The following is a 16,077-nucleotide window of genomic DNA, read 5'->3' as shown; positions in this document are numbered from 1 at the left end:
GCATCCAAAGGAGGGCTGAAAAGATCGGGAAGGGTCTGAGGGCAAGGTCTCCTGAGCCAGGAGTTGGAATCAAGCAACTGATCCTTCTTGGTTCCTTCCAACTTAGGATATTTGGTGATTCTATGGCAGTCCTGTATGTACCTGAAAGCAGAAAACAAGGTCCTGCTGGTGGAAGTATTTTCTCCTCTTTGAAGTAAAGAATCCATATAAAATATGTGGGGAACCATAGTGAATGGAACAAGATACAGTGGAGAAGTATGAGTCAGTTTGGGAAGGTGCAAAGAGATGCATATGCCCACCTAGAAGGAAAGGTCGGGGAGAGCTGTAGCAGAGCAGCAACTGTGTGCTGTGCAACCTGACTAGGCTATTAGTCATGCAAGGGGAGCTTTTTGTACTGCGTATTAAAACAAGGTACGTTTGTTGAAGCACTCTAAGATGAAAATGTTTTCCTTGTGGAGTCAGAAGAAATGCCTGTCTCCTTCCCTGTAAGGATGCAAAAAGCTAGTAAGTGACTGAGCAGCTCTGGGCTGGCTGAGGGAGGGAGCATCCTGCTGCCCCTTCCCCCCTCACTGACCTCTGCTTTTAGCCCTGTTCTTCTTGGCCAAGCCTCAGGCAGCACAGACGAACATGAAATTTGGGGTATCAGTTCCAATAAAGATAAAGTGGCACCAAACCACTTTAGGAAGGAGTCATCTGCTTCAGATATAGTTGTGATAAGTGCACCCTGAATGGTGGCAAGGAAACATGGGCAGGAAAAGCCACAACAGTGCTGCTCAGGTGCATGCTCTGAGGTGCTATAAGGGGTGTAGGAGTAACAGCTCTAAATGTGAAGTGTTTGGGAGATGAAAAGAAACAAATTACGACCAGAAAGGTTGTAATTTAGGGTCTTAGGTGAATTTCAAAATGGAAAAAACCTTTACTATATTGCTTTATGCTGTAAATGACTAAAGGCACAGATACCCTTAGACCACTGGGAGGAGAGAGTAAGAACAGTATATAAAATAGAAACATGCTTTAAATTTTTGGGACAAGACTTCTAAAAATTAGGAAACTTTAAGTAGGTGCTTGAGTGTGGAGGGTGGGAAAGTTAACTCTAAGAGGGACAAATGGCTGAGTGCCACAGTGCCCACCAGATGAGTAACTGCAACTTGTGCCTAAAGGAACAGCCATGTCCTACATCTGCTAAGGGCTGAGCTGATACAGAAGTGTATCCGGTGCCTCTGGTAGCTCAGATTGGAGGAGGGGGATTTGCTCCTTAATGTCACAGCCACTGGGAGTTTTATGTACGGCAGTCTTTCCCTACCCACCTGCCTAGGTCTTTCGGCAAGATGGATGAGTAAAAGCAGAGTAGGCTCTATATGGTAGCATGTTCCAATCCAAATCCAAAAAAGTGTTTGAATAACTATTTTCAGTCCATTTATAGTTCTGTCAAGATTCTGTGTCATTCCTCCTAGGAGAAACATGTCTATTAACGGGACTTCTCACGTACACTTGCTAAATGAACGGTATTCTTCAGTCAGACTGTCCCATGAAATTATTTTCCTGTAGAGAATATCAAAACTGAAGTCTTGAATAATAGATTTCCTGAGTGGAAGGGCTTCCATGCAGACATTCCACTGCATGTTCTTAAAGCAGAGAAACAAGCTTAATAATTTAATGTCTTCCCTATTTTTCTCCTCACAAACCGCACAAAGCTTGCCGTCGGTGCTCCAGTTTACATGGCGTGCTACTGCAGGGTCCTCTTTTTTTGCAGGACACCAGTGCTACATTGGAAGAAAGATTTTCTCTGAGTTTTAGCTTGGATTGAAGTAATTTCTTATATTTGAGCCATCACCTCTCTAAAGACTGCCCTTAGCAGGATGTTTGATCAGGCAATCACAACTGTGTCCTGCAGAACCACCAATGGTCAGTGAGCAAGGAAATGCTGTATCGAATAACATACTACTTACTGCCTAAGCAGTATGTTTTGGTGAATTGTTTTTCAGACTTACTGCGTATGCACCACTTTTTTCCAGCAAGACTGATTGCTGGATTAGCTTACCTCACCAGTGCTGTTGTCCCTAGACATATTTCTCCACCCACTCCCTCCGATTTAAAGACTCCAGCCACCTACTGTACACAGACGTAGCTTAGCCCTCCACAGTACTATATACTTGTATGTCTGTCTGTCTGTGCCCGGTGCTGCTCTCACCACTCCCCTTGGCAGCACTCTCTCTGTGCCACTGAACTCTCCTTCCTTCTCTCAAACAGAGTGACTGATGGAAGTAATCAGCTGAGATTAATCCTGTTTCTATTTCAGTTGTAAAGTTGGTGTGTCCTCAGTTTTTCTTACTTCTGTTTGTCTAAAAGGAAAAGTAGCATCTCCCAGCAAACCATGTTTTAATAAGTAAGAATTAAAAAATAAGCCAACCTTGTATTGCATGTTGAGAACATGATGTCTTGCCTCTGTAAGGAAGAGATTTGCCATTCTCTCTTGTAATGAAAATGCAACTTGTCTTGGTAAGCACCTGAATTGCTCCCTTGCCTTCTGAGAGAAAAATAAGAGTAAGAATTGTATTAAAATGTCAGTAAGTACCTATGGCTACAGAAGAGCTTTTCCCAGCACTACGTTGTTGCTTTAGAAAATGATTTCTTAAACTTTTGTGACTAATGAAGATCTAATAGGAAAGCTGATGGGGTACAGATCAAATTTCAATGTAGTCTATTTCTGATTATCATTATGACTAGCTCAAAGTAACCACAAAGAAGAATTGAATGTGTCTCCTTTCCCTTTTTTTTATCAGAAGTGAAGAGTGTGTCTCAGGTGGGTGAACTCCCACAGAAAGAGCACACAATGCAGTTTTTGTCTGTGTTCTGTGCATAGTTGTGCTGCTAATGACACACAGTGTTCTTGGCACTCCAGGCAACTTCCCAAGTATGAGCGTGTTTGCTTTTATTTCCTCTTCTGCTGACGGGTGTTGTGGCAGAGTTTGCAGATAAATTTTATTTACTCAGGGGAGCATGAGGGTGAGGTAAGCTCAGAATTTGTATTCTTCTAATCTAAGCTGTGTGCAGTGAAACCTGAAGAGTGAAATTTTAATCAATAAATAATGATTGCATACTTCTTTTTAATGCAGTGGAATCTCTTCTTTGCAAAGCCCTTAAGAGCTAATCTAATTTGAAGCACGGTGACAATACTGAGGAATTGTGCAGAGGGACATGCACACAACCTGAATGCTAGAGGAGGAGCTGACACAACTAGATCCAGAAAATAAGGTTTACCTGGGAGTGAGCATGTGCCTCACAGAGGATGAATCCATCACTCAGGATGGGAGTTTCTCCTCTACAGCTACGCATTGGAGATCCCTGTTCTGCAGCTGTAGAAAGTCCCCTCCTAATTCAGGCTGAGCTCTGTCCACACTCAGCTCAATGCGCACTGAGGTAGGAGAGCAGTGCTTACCTTGCTCTACTGCAGCTGTCCAACCCCACTGTTCTGCAAGGGCACAAATGACACCACTGCCAGGACGTTCCTCTGTCACCCTCAGGCCTGACCTCCTATGTATATCTCAGATTTTAAAGTTAGATTGAGAGCTCTGTTTAATGAAGCCGCCTCGGTATCTACAAGATTGCCTCATCATTAAGCTACTGCTTCCTCACAAAGCAGAAAATTGCACAGTAGGTCCTGGGGCACCTTGCTGGGATGCCAACAGTAAGTTGGTCCTTTGACAGAATAGAATCTACTATCCTGTCAGTGAACTAGCACCAACATCTTTGGGAACGGACCCCAGGCAAAGATAGCAGGAAGACAGCAGGAAGGAGGCAGGTTGATCTCTTGGGAAAAGGGCCCTCAAAAGCAGTCCTAGGGCTTTCCCTGAGCCTTCCTAAGAATGCTTCTGTTGGCCCAAAGAAGACTCTAGATGCTGTTGTTCAGCAAAGTTGACAAGTCAGTTTGTGCTTGAAATGAGTGCTAAATGAGACTTCTCTAGGGCAGCTGTTGAAGTTATTGCTTGATATGAGAGACGATGATGCTGGCCCACACTTCTTTGGTAGTGTTTTTTTCAGTGTTTTCAGATCCTGATTACACATGGTTTCAGCTTATGTTTCTTGTACCTCAGCAGCAGCTTTTCTCGTGCTCTTGGAAAAGCAAATTGAGGATAATTGGCTTAGTTCTGTGTCCACTAGTCGTCCATCCCTTTGGAACTAAAAATGTTGCTTCTGACTGTAAGGCTCAGTAAGTAAGCACACTAATTTTGGTAAATCCTTTTCAGAGAAACACTGTCTCTGTGTATGTTTGTGCTGGCACTGAATTTACTCGCCAGCCTGTCTGGCAGATAAAGGTTGCCTGATAAAACACAGATTCCCTCAGTGCGCTTTATCTAAAGTTGACATAGATTCTTCAGTCTCTCTCTCTTACAAAAATACTGCCCATCGTTGTTTACTGGTTTTGGGGTAATTGTATGTGTTGGAGGGAGGCAAAAAATGCTGCATTTCTTCTTCTCCATCTCAACCTTCACTGAAGTGAGTGAATGACAGCATAACAAGGAATGAAGATACTGAGGAAAACATGAACTTGACACAAATGGCAATTTCGGAGTGCCTAAGAGCACTTATTGAAAACATGCCAAGCTCAAAAACCAGAGAGAAGAGCTAAGATAAACGTGAACGCTTTGACCAGTGGGTCTTACTTTGCTGACATGTACACAAGGGTGTTTAAAGACAGGAATACAGTGCCCTAAGTAGTGTTTTTAAAATAAAATGAAATTGGCTTATAGTTCTGTGATGTTCCTGCATGGATCAAGGGGTGGTGCCAAATGGTAGCTTCCTTGCTCCTTCAGCTTCCATATGCCTGAGTTCAGCCTCAAATGTATAATCTCTTGTTGTCACCTGGGCCTGCAAAGGACTGATTTGATGAACGTAACCAATAAACACGTCTTCTCCCTTGCCTCTTCCCATTGGGGAAAATCCTTTTTGGCATGACGGAATTTATTCAAATGTCAAATTTGTTTGAAATCTTCCTTGTTTCTTTTTTAAGAGTGGCATTTTTTTCAAGTCTAGGTTGTTCTTGAAAACAAATATTAAAGTGGGTTGTAATAAAAAATTACCTCATCTGTGAAAATGATCTGTCCTGTATAATTACTGCAGATCCTGTCAGAATGCAATAATTTAAGTTCTTTTTTTTTTAATGGAAGAAAAGGAGCTAATAATTATAAGCACTCCCATGATTAAGGAAGTATGTACTACTCAAAATGAATTCAGCTCTTTGATGACAAGTGATTTCTCTCACCCCAAGGAGCTTTTCAGAGGTCCACACCATCATCTGCATGAACCCCAGGAGAAGAAGGTGCAGGACCCTCCTTTCAGCTGTGGTGCAGGTAGGTGCAAGGATCTGAGTTAGATATGCAGTATTTGTAGAAAACAGCCTTCACAGAATGGCCTATGTTGGAAGGGATCTTGAAGGTCATCTATCATCTTCTAAAACGGAGTCTCTGAGTGCTCTGAGGTCAGAGTAAACTCTGTTCAGCTGGAGAAGAAGCACTCAGCAGTGTGGAGCCACAGCCCCTGCCTGGTAAGGTGCAGTAGGGCAGAGAGATGGAAGTTCTTCCTCTAGAATGTTCTATTTTACTTTACCTTTAAATCAGTTCTTCAACATTCTATTTTGATGCTTCTGCTAAGAAACTCATATCTATTAAAAGTTATGGAAGTTTAAGGTGAGTACTTTGTATGTCCTTTTTGCCCACATTGTTTTTTGTCTCTCTTTAATTGCATCTGTGCTTCTGCAGGAGGCGAGATTCCAAGTGACTCCACTCTGCAGTGCAGTCCCAGCTCCCAGAAAGCTGTCTTATGTTGATTCCCACTGCTCTGCATGACTGACTCTGTTACATTCCTTTCTCTCAGAAAGATACTTAACAGATCAAATGTGTTAAGACTGCAATAATGTTGCTCTTTGCTTCTATAGCCTGCTGCCACAGCCTTATCACTGGTACCACGCACCTCCCACTGTCTAATAGCAGGTTTCATTCTTAGGTATGCTAGAGACTTTCTGAAACATCTGGTAAATGAAAGTATTTGGCTGGTATTGGCATGTTTCCCGTTGAAAGACCAGCTTGATATTTGTATTTAAATTGCTATATTCAACAAGCAGATGAGGGTGCAACTGCTGGTTGTTATTAAATTCAATGGAAGATCTTTGTGTGCGAAGCTAGTAGCTCAAAAGCCAAAAATGTAAAATTTAAGTATCTGGGTTAAACTTGGCACTGGTGTGTAGGCAGATAGGATGGCCTGCTCTTAACAAAGCAAAGATTTGACAGAACTGCAGCTTGTTTTTGTTGACATCACAACTTAAGAAAACATTTCCCTCACGTTGGGAGGGAGGAATTGTGAACTGCACAACATATCCTGTTAATAAGTGTTATGGTATTCCTAACAGCATTACTCTTCCCTTCTGGGAAGAGTTGGCTTGGGTTGGAAGGGACCTCAAAGTTCATCTAGCTCCATATACTTCTTCATTGGCTGCCTAGCAGTGTAATCTGCTTGCTAGCATGTGATGTGTGAACAGAAGTTCTTCTGATTAAGAGTGTCCAGACACTGGAACAAACCCCTCAGTTAAGCATGTTGTAGGAAAGCAAATTTCCCCACCCCTATGTATGTGCTTCTTTTTTCAGTGGATACTGCTGTTGCTCTGCCTTCAAGAGAAAGCACCAATGAACAGAAGGGTACTCTGTCTCTATATGTAGCTGGGGCTGACAGAAAGGTGGGAGGAATGATTCAACTTCCTTAGCTATCTAGAAGCCATTTCCAGGTGTTCAGCTAACCTCTGCTTACAGTCAAGGGACAAGGGATGGGAAGGGGCTCCTGCAGAGCATGTTTCACCCAATTGCAGACGCATTTCCAGTAGGCATGAAGCCCCATATTTCCCTCCACTTTCCCTGGAGATAAAACCTAGGTGAACCATGCAACTAGTCACCTAACTGTAGGATCTAGATGAACTCATTCAAGAATACAGAAGTATTACTGCTTGCTGAGCTCCTATCGCTGTTTGAGAAACTTAATCTTAGATAAACCTATGCTTCAAAAATTAATTTTGCATTAACAATTAATGTACAGTTACATTCTTATCTTTGACCTTTATTATGGATGAGACAGTAAAACAGAAGTCAGAGGCACCCAGTATGGAACACAGTGGGCTGTCCAGGACTCACATGGGAGTTCTTTTGGGAGACTAATGTTAAAAAGCATCCTTTCAGTGCACTCCCCATCAAGTAACAATTGTCTCCCAAGGGGAGAACACTAGGCCAGTTAGACACGTGTTCACATGCTTTTTGTATGTAACCCCTCCCCCGTCCCACATATTCTGCCTGCTCACTAAGTCAAGCAGAAGTCATTTAGCCATGATAAGGTAAGAAAGCTGCTCCAAAAGTAATGCCTCCTATTTTATTACTTTGGCTCACAGTGTCAGAGGCAAATGTTGTGATATAGCAATAGAGGTTGAACTTCCTGCCAATTTTCTGTTCATTTTTGTTACTGTGTGACAGATGGCAGCAGAAGGGCAGTTTGACAAAATGGCACCTGACATGGAAGTGCATATGAAGCAATGGTGTGAAATTCAGTTCCTTCATGTGGAAAAAAAATTGCACCCATTGACATTCATTGGTGCTTGTGAACACGGTGCATTTTAGCAATGACACAGTCATAGCAGCTGTGAAACACTAGGTCAGCTCCGCTTGTGCAGATGTTTACGAGCGTGGCATGCACGATCTTGTGCTGGCAAAAATGCACAGCTAATGGTGGTGACTATGCTGAAAAACAGTGCTTAGTAGCTGAGAATTTGCTCAATCAAATAGTGTTATTGTGCTCTTTGTATCTGCTATAATTTCCATGGAAATAAATGAGGGCATTACTTTCAGAGCAATTTAGGTATCAATAAACATGAGCCAGTATCTGTAAGGAAATATGTATATGTACCTTAAGTGATTTGCTCACATGCAATCTGCAGGACAACTTTTAGTGTGAACTTGAGTCTATCAGTAATAAAACCTAGAAGCAACTCTAGGTATTTGTTTGCAAGAGCTGAGACTTTTCACAGTTCTCAAGACACATTCTGCAGTCAGCAAGGATACAGCCAATTACAGAATCCACTGAAATATTCTTGCACTGAGACATAATTTGAACTCATTCTCTATTTCCTTACTTGCATCTTTTGAGATATTTGGGATAAATGTTTTCAAACCTTGCATTTAGTATCATAAAAGAAACAGATGTAGCGGCCAAACTGGCAGCCCTTGGCAGAGAATCCAGTGAGCTATGAGCATGCATTCCTGTCCAGTTTAGCATACTCAAAGATTTCCAGCACTAATGGATCACATCAGGAAAAATTTATGAAATGAAAGCTATTCATAAACAAAATACTGGATAACAGCCGAGAAAGGTGGAAAAAAGGTTGCTGAAGCTGGGAAGTGCAATGTGTGCTAAGCACTAAATACCCGGAGACTGAAGAGAGAAAGCAAGTCAGAAAATAAATGTGATAGGTGGAGCCATAAATAAATTTAATCAGACAGACAGTGAAAGCCATAACAAATTTAAAAGGAGATAGAAATGGATGGCATGAAAGTGCCAAGAGGCCGGAAATGAAATACAGAGAAACTGATAGACTAAAATCGCCTTCATATAAAAAATGAAGCCATGGGGAAAAGAAATTATCATTGTATTTGGAAAAAAAAAAAAAGAGATCTCTCTATACTCCCTCATTCAGCATGCTGTTTGGGCAAGTCATCTTCAAAGCACAGAAGAAAATGATCTCTAGCTACAATGTGTATGGTTATTTGAGCCTTATGTTAAACTTTCCTGTGGAACTCTCCCTCTGCCATGGCAGTGGAGCAGATATGGTAATGAGGAACAGATTTGAAGTGTCTTGCTCAAGAAGACTGTGGCCAAGCCAGAAAACAAAACCAGATGGCACTTGAGGCCATTCTTTCTCTCTCCTGCGTGACTCTGTCCTACGTATTGGTGTTACTGGACTGGCCGTCCCAAAGCAGGTAGCACCAGAAGACCAGGGCTTTGAGAGTCCCTGCTTACACATCTTCTTCTAGCTGTAGGTGTCCCTGTTTGTTGCAGGGAGTTGGACTAGATGATCTTTAAGGATCCCTTTCAACTCAGACAATTCTATGATTTTATGATTGTTACCTTATGGCTGTGGGGGGAAACCAGAGCTAGGCACATGTGTCCATGCCCATTTGTTTTCTGGAGCTCTGTGACTTTTTTCAATGGCAGATGTTTTGTACTATCTTTGAAATGGTAAGACCCAATCCTATAGGAGTTGATTGGCTTAACTGGTGACTTTTTAAATTTGTTTTATTATTTATACATGCTTGGGATTAGTATAGCATCAGATGCTGCAGAGATCATTGGCTGTTAAGTGTGAAATTAGTTTCTTATGGAACAGGAAATTATTGCAGCCATGTTGGTGTGGCTCTGTGTCAGGAATAATGAGCCTTGTAAGAGGTGTGGCTAACGAATCAGCTTCAGTGCCACACAGACACAGCTTTGAGGAGATAAGCTAGCACTGTGTGTAATTGGCAATGTAAGAGGTGCTAGCTGAAATATGCTCATAATAGGCACAGCAAACATAGTGATTGAGGGCTTATAACGTGGGATCAACATTGTTAGCTTCTGTATTCTTCCTAGTTATTTCACTTGTCAGGCATGTACAACCAGTGCTTGAAACACACACAGCTTGACTTGAAGAGGAACCTGCCATTTCAATACAGTCATATTGATGGTGAAATTTCAGGTCAGCATTTGACAGGCTAGCCAAAGTTTTCAGTCCAAAATGATTCTTAAGGGAGCTTGAGGCAGTGCTTCAGATGTGGAGAATAAATGTTCGTAACCTCAAACCTAAGGTAGCTAGATTTCCTGAAACATCAGGCTTGGCCTGCAGCAAGAGCAGCTATGTATGCCAGCATTTGGATGAGACAGAATGAAAGGACAGTTTGTCTGCCTCCAAAATCTGAGAGGTGTTCTTGATCATTAGGCAGTGTTGCTATCTTCAGCTTTACATCTTTCTTTTCTGCCCTTGTGTCAAGTCTTATGTTAAAAACAAAACAAAGCAACCAAGGAAACGAAGAACAGAATCTTCTCAACTTTATTTGTAGTTACTTAGCTCTCTGATCTTGAGTGTCAAGGTTTTTGGTTGATGTTGTACTCTGTGAGCTCAGAGAACACAATCACTTTTCAGTATCATTGTAGCAGACTTATTAAAAGATAATTACTTATTCACTGGGAACTTGAGTTGTAAGAACAATTTAAGGATTTTATCCATTTCATTTTCAGTCCCTCTCATGTAATCCAAAGACTATTCTTCCTGAAAGATACATGAAAGGTGGAAGAAGTTAATAATAAGCCCTTACTGGAGAGAAGCACCTCAACAATAATTGTGTCTTTCGAGAGGAGACTTCAGGCATATAGTTTCCACCCACTCCAGTCATTAAACCAGTACTGTGAATTGTTTCATAGTTGTATCCCCATCAGGTTGATGTAAATTTATGACTGTTCTGTTCTTTTAAGTACTAAAATCTGATTTTCTTTTCATGAATACAGATAAGGACTGTTAGCTTTATTATGAGGTGTGCAGTATGATTCTGTAAAGCTTCCTATTATTTACATTATTTGAGCTGTTTGAGCTTCAGTCCCTTCTCACAAACCAGCTCAGCACAAGAATTAGCCTATTACGCATGTCACAGGAGGGTTTTTCATGTCTGACAGCTTAAATGTACTTGGCATTCTATTTGTAGCTTAGTCTTCTAAACCACACGCTTGATTATAGTGTGTTCTTGTGGTGCTGGATGTTGTTTTACTCCTCCTTGGGAATAGCTGTGAATGTGTTTGTCTGGAATACAGAGGGCTGAATTGTTCTCAAACCTTGTGGCATCTCCCTCTATCCATTCTTTTCCACTCTCCTAAGTTCCAGTTTAAAACAAGTTGCCACTGAGCACCCCAGAAACAGTATTGACTTAGAAACACACACATGGTGCTTTTATTAGCTCTGGCAAAATCAGTGAACTATGTTTTTGACCTAAGTGACCTGATCAGAAGTGGCTTTTCCCTGTCAAAGAAGGATCTTGGATGGACACAAAATCTCCTTATTGGACTTACAGATTTCATACTTGCATAGTCTCTGAAAAAAAAGATACTTTAACTGAAATAAGGCTGCTTGCTACCTGTTGCATAGGAAAGTTTTCAGCGCTTTAGGGCAAACTTTTCTATACAGTGAAATAATATTTGTACAGTTGGATGATTGCAGTGCCAAATCCTCAGAGGAGAAAGGCCTGCAGGTTAGCAAGTTAGCTGCATGATGGGAGCAGCCTTTTTCAAAGGAGCAGGAATGAATACTCCTCACTAAATTACAGGTTATAAGTTCTAACTTTCTGCTCTTGTACTGATCAGCAGGATTCTTACATTGTTCATCCCTTTTCTCCACGCTCTCCTTTTGACAAGATTGCTTGGCCCTTGGTGCATTCTGGTTTTCATCATGCAGAAGATAAAACATTGTAGTTCTCTCTGGCACAGTAGGCAGCTTAAAAATACTCTGCTGAACTCAAGAATCAGATCTGAACCTGTCCAAAAAATCCGAAGCCTTCAGACTTCAGCATGTACTTAAATATTAAAAGCTGTTTCTGAGAACTATCCTAGTCCAAGCTGAAAGATTATTTCTTTGAAGAAATGTGACTCACAAGGATTAGAGACTAAAGCCCCTATCGCTGTGGAAGAATATCAAAAGTTTTACCAAAGAAAACTTCCAAAAGCTGAAGGTGGCTGAAAGTAAAAATATTACATTCAGAATGCAGTGAGTTATGGTATTGTATCAACTGATTTCTTTTTTTTTTTTTTTTAATAGCAAAGCTGTTAAAAAGCAAGATTTTCATTGGAGGTGAAATGAGATATGAGTTCTAATGTTATATTTGGTATTTTAAATGCCTAAAATAAACGAAAACTTAGCATTTTAGGAGTCCCTATCAATCACCTTGAAGCAGGGAGGCAGTTTCTTCCCCTCAGGGATTGTTTCTTTCATTATAAATGCGGATTCACTTTTGATTGCATATTTTTCCATGCGCCTGCCAGTAGAATCCTAGATCACAACTGCACATAAACAGGGTCTGTTTTTGTAGTACAGAAAGTGGTATTTAAGGGGCTCCCCCAAAATATGATACATTTCCTTCTTAAGCAAATGTAATCTTTGCAGTGACTGTTCGCAATATCTGTAGTGGTTGTGTTGGCCAGTTGCTGTTTTTGTAGAAGTGGTTGTGTATAAATGTGTATGAATTCTGAATAAACCGAATTGCCACTGTGCAGTCAGTACAGAACAAATGCCTGCTTATTGTCGTACTGTCAAGATTTCCACAAAGTGCTCCTGTCACTTCCCTCATGACCCTCAAAGTATTTACTATAATCAGATGAGTCTGGGAAGTGTAGTTCATAACTGTGCTGTATACTGAAAACCACAGAATGAAAAGAACACTGGTTTTGTGATGTATTAGTGTTGCTGTCTACTTCCTGCCCTGCTTTATCCCTTAGAGAGTAACCACTACTTTCTGGTTGGTTTTTTGTTTGTTGTTTTTTGAGCTACCACCCTTACAACATCATCCCTTTCTAATATCAATCCCTACTTCACAGGTTTCAGTCACCTTTTTTTTTCCAAACCATTTAGCAGATTAACTTCAATCAAGGTAAATTCTTGTTCAACTTGTACGTAGCTTTGAGGATATAGCTTCTATTTCAGACCAGAAGTGCTTTGTGCCTGTTCTGATGATATCTGTTTATCTAGCAAAAGAAATCTTCTCATGCAGCTAATGATACCTCACGGAAAATTCTGCAGTCATTTTTTATGTTGAATTGTGTAGTGGTTCAGCTATTTCTCAGGATGCAATTTCAATAGCAGTGTACAGCTTACTCTGAATCTTCTATAACCAAAGACATTTCCCGCAGAGAGTGATACCTGCTATAGCTTATGTGCTGTCCTCTAGTAAGGAGGAGTCAACAGCAATAGCCAACAGGAAGGGAAATACTCCAGATTCTAGGCTTGACTGAAGCTTCACAACCTGCCTCTAGTGAAAGGTGATCAGAATATGACAGATTTTTAGTGGACCAGCGAATGAATGAACATCTCTCTCATATCTAAGAGACTGAAGAAGTATTTTCATCTCCTGTCTTTGCTGTGATCCGTCTGTCTGAGCACATCCCCATTTCTCCTCCAGGGAGAGAGTGTACCACCCTCAGGCCTGCCTGAACTGTGATTTCAGCTGCAAGGGGCAGAACAAGCACTGAACAGGGAACTGGGTGAAATGAAGTCAATCTAAACTTGTGTGTTAATTCCTGCAAGCCACGCCAATATTGATGTGCCTAACAGCTCTTTCTGTCAAAGTGAAGAATGTGGATCTGTGAAAGAAGTACAGAGATCTGCAGAAAGATCTGGCAATACTTCCAGTGGAAAGATTTCCTTCCTCCGGCTTCAGCACAGACAGCTTCAGGGACACCTGAATTTCAGTGACAGGTTCTGTGAGCACTTGTAAGCCTGAGCGGATGTCTGAAGACAGAACTGAAGTTAGGGTTCCTGATACATTTCTAGGAGGGAGTTCTGAATCTGAAAGATTCAATGGCTTCAGATTCTACTGCAGAACTGGTCCTCTGCACAGTGCAGCAGATTCAGTGCAAAGTGAATTACAACAGTGTTTATCTGATTCTTAGTCTGTAAAATAAAGCATACATAACCCGGAGGAGCTACTGCTTAAGGCAGTCAGCCGTACTTGTGGCTTCTACCAGTTACTGTGGTGTATCAAATACAGAGGGTGAACATGACATGCTGATAAGGCTTTGAACTACATGCTGTAGCTTTTAAATTTCAGTGCCATGGCGCACATTTCAGTGTTGTTGAGTACTGACGCAGTGCTGTGCGGGCATCGCAGATTATTTTGCTGAAGTATAACAGAATCATAAGAACAAACTAGGATATAATGCTTTTGATTCATGAATAGTCTTTCTGGAATAAAACTGCTTCAAATCAAACACAATATTTAGAAAACAATACCTAGGATTTCTTGGAATGAAATTGTCTCATCTGTCCCCTCCCTGTTTTACATAGAATAAATGGGAAAACTTTGAGGGCTTTTTGCCACTGCTCATCCAAGAAAAAAAAAAACCAAAACTGTGGCTGGAACAAGGAAAGATGCTCCAAAAATTAGGGTGAAACATGCCAGATGGAAAGATTTTATTCTATGACCAATGTGCCAAGGAAGAACGATGCTGTGCTAACAAATTAAGAAGAGGTCTGGATGAGATAATGTAGGCTAGATAGCTTCCCACAGCTGGGGAAAAGACCATAAAGGCTGTCACAGAACTAATCTGGGACAACATTAAAGCACAGACTGTAAGTATTGTGGGCAATTTATGTTTACTTTTCAGAATTTAAAATTGACTGAAAAGTAACTGCAAGTGTTGGAGGTGGGACAGCTGTTCAAGAATTCAATTATGGATGTTTGCTGTCTATCAAGAGAGCTGTATGCTTTAACCACTGGCAGTAAAAAGAGACATTAGTTTCTTCCAAGCTTAAGCATCACTTGAAGTATTTTTAAGGGAATTGAGGCAAATTGAACAACTGTAAGTAATTCTTAAAATTAGATTGCATGTTTGGTGCTTATATATAGCTACAAATTACATGTAGTATCTGCATATCTGCATTGTGTTCATGTAAGAAACTTAATCACATTAAGACGCCTATAATCATTTAGGCAAGGTCAGAGCTGGTTCAAATTTTAAACAGCTATGAGTGGTAAACTGGGCATGACCTTACTTGATTATCTTTTTAGTTACTAAACGGTAGTTCAGAACATTCAGGTTGTAGAGAGAGCACAGAATGAAGGTCACACAAAGAAAAATGGAATGCATGCTAGAAATGTATAATTCTGAATAAATTGTGGAGCTTGAGGTACTTTGAGAGAAAAATGAACCTTGGAGCCTTGAATTTGTTGGTACATTTGGCTATCAGCAACACTGGAATGCTCACTAGGGCAGTCTTATCACAGATCTGCAACCTTGAGAAGTTTTTTGAGTGCAGTACAGAAAAGAATGGTAAATATGTTTAAGTTTGCTTCTTTATATCTTTTTTTTTACAAACATAGAAATACATGCAAACAATTTTATTCTTGCAACATAATACTACTTGTAAGTGATCCTGGCAAGTCTCACTGTTGCCTTTCATTTAAACCACCTGAGATGTGCAAGAACTGCAAGGCTCTTTTTCAGGACTGCTTTTTTTTTTTTTTTTTTTGGAAGTGGTGGTATCAAGTCTGATTACATTCCAGTGGTTTTTTTTTTTTTTTTTTTTTTTTTTTTTTTTGCAGTTGCTTTTTGCATGGCTGCTAAAACTCAAGCAGCTACTGACTACATGAGTCAAAAAATATGGCGAGCAAGAAGGACTGGTTGACAGAATCTCTCCGGAATTTCTGCTTTAATTGTAGATGCAGCCTCTAGTTGTATATACTAAACCCTGGACTGATGCCACAGTTGCTGAGCCAGAAGAGAGCAGATGCTGCAGATGAAGCTTCATCCTCATCCTGGTCAGCCACAATCTGAATGCATGCAGCTCTCCACTTTCCCTCAGCAGAATTCCTTTGCCTTTTAGAAAATCCCACTCGTTTATCTTCACTCAAGAGTTTGTGCCTCCGGATTTCCACATCTTATACAGAAAGAGCAAGTTTATTTTGCTGCTGTTACAGAATAATCATGAATTCTGAATTTCCACCAATAGTAAGTGAAACTGACAGTAAGAACATGAGAAAATACCAAAATTCTGATTCATTAGTCTAGCTGTGGTTTGGTTTTGTTTGGCTGCATTTGGTACCAAAGATGCCTCTGATGTTTCCTTGGAGGACCAAAGCAGAGGAGATGAGGTGGAAGTGCAGTATTGGTTATATGGAGCTTCCTTCTTTTAGAGGGAATTGGAGCGCTAAATTGTTTATAAGCCTAAGAAATACAAACTAAATCCTGAGTCATGCTGCCTTTTAAATGTCAATGAAATTAATAGAAGGGAGGTTCCATTGTGTTTATTCA

At 40.7% G+C, this 16,077-nt stretch overlaps 1 protein-coding gene across 2 annotated transcripts in view; it reads left to right on the top strand.

The window, feature by feature from the left end:
* Positions 5,269-16,077, top strand: part of MRAP2 (melanocortin 2 receptor accessory protein 2) — a 32,380-nt gene continuing 21,571 nt past the window's right edge. Inside the window, exon 1 of one of the 2 annotated variants that reach the window (XM_021390904.1) lies at positions 5,269-5,351. The gene's annotated coding sequence lies outside the window, so the exon portion shown is untranslated. The remainder of the gene's footprint in view (positions 5,352-16,077) is intronic. The other variant, XM_021390907.1, reaches the window with a different exon arrangement.

This window comes from Numida meleagris, chromosome 3, assembly GCF_002078875.1.
Source record: "Numida meleagris isolate 19003 breed g44 Domestic line chromosome 3, NumMel1.0, whole genome shotgun sequence".
Lineage (NCBI taxonomy): Eukaryota > Metazoa > Chordata > Aves > Galliformes > Numididae > Numida > Numida meleagris.
This window is presented reverse-complemented; position numbering and strand designations above follow the sequence as displayed.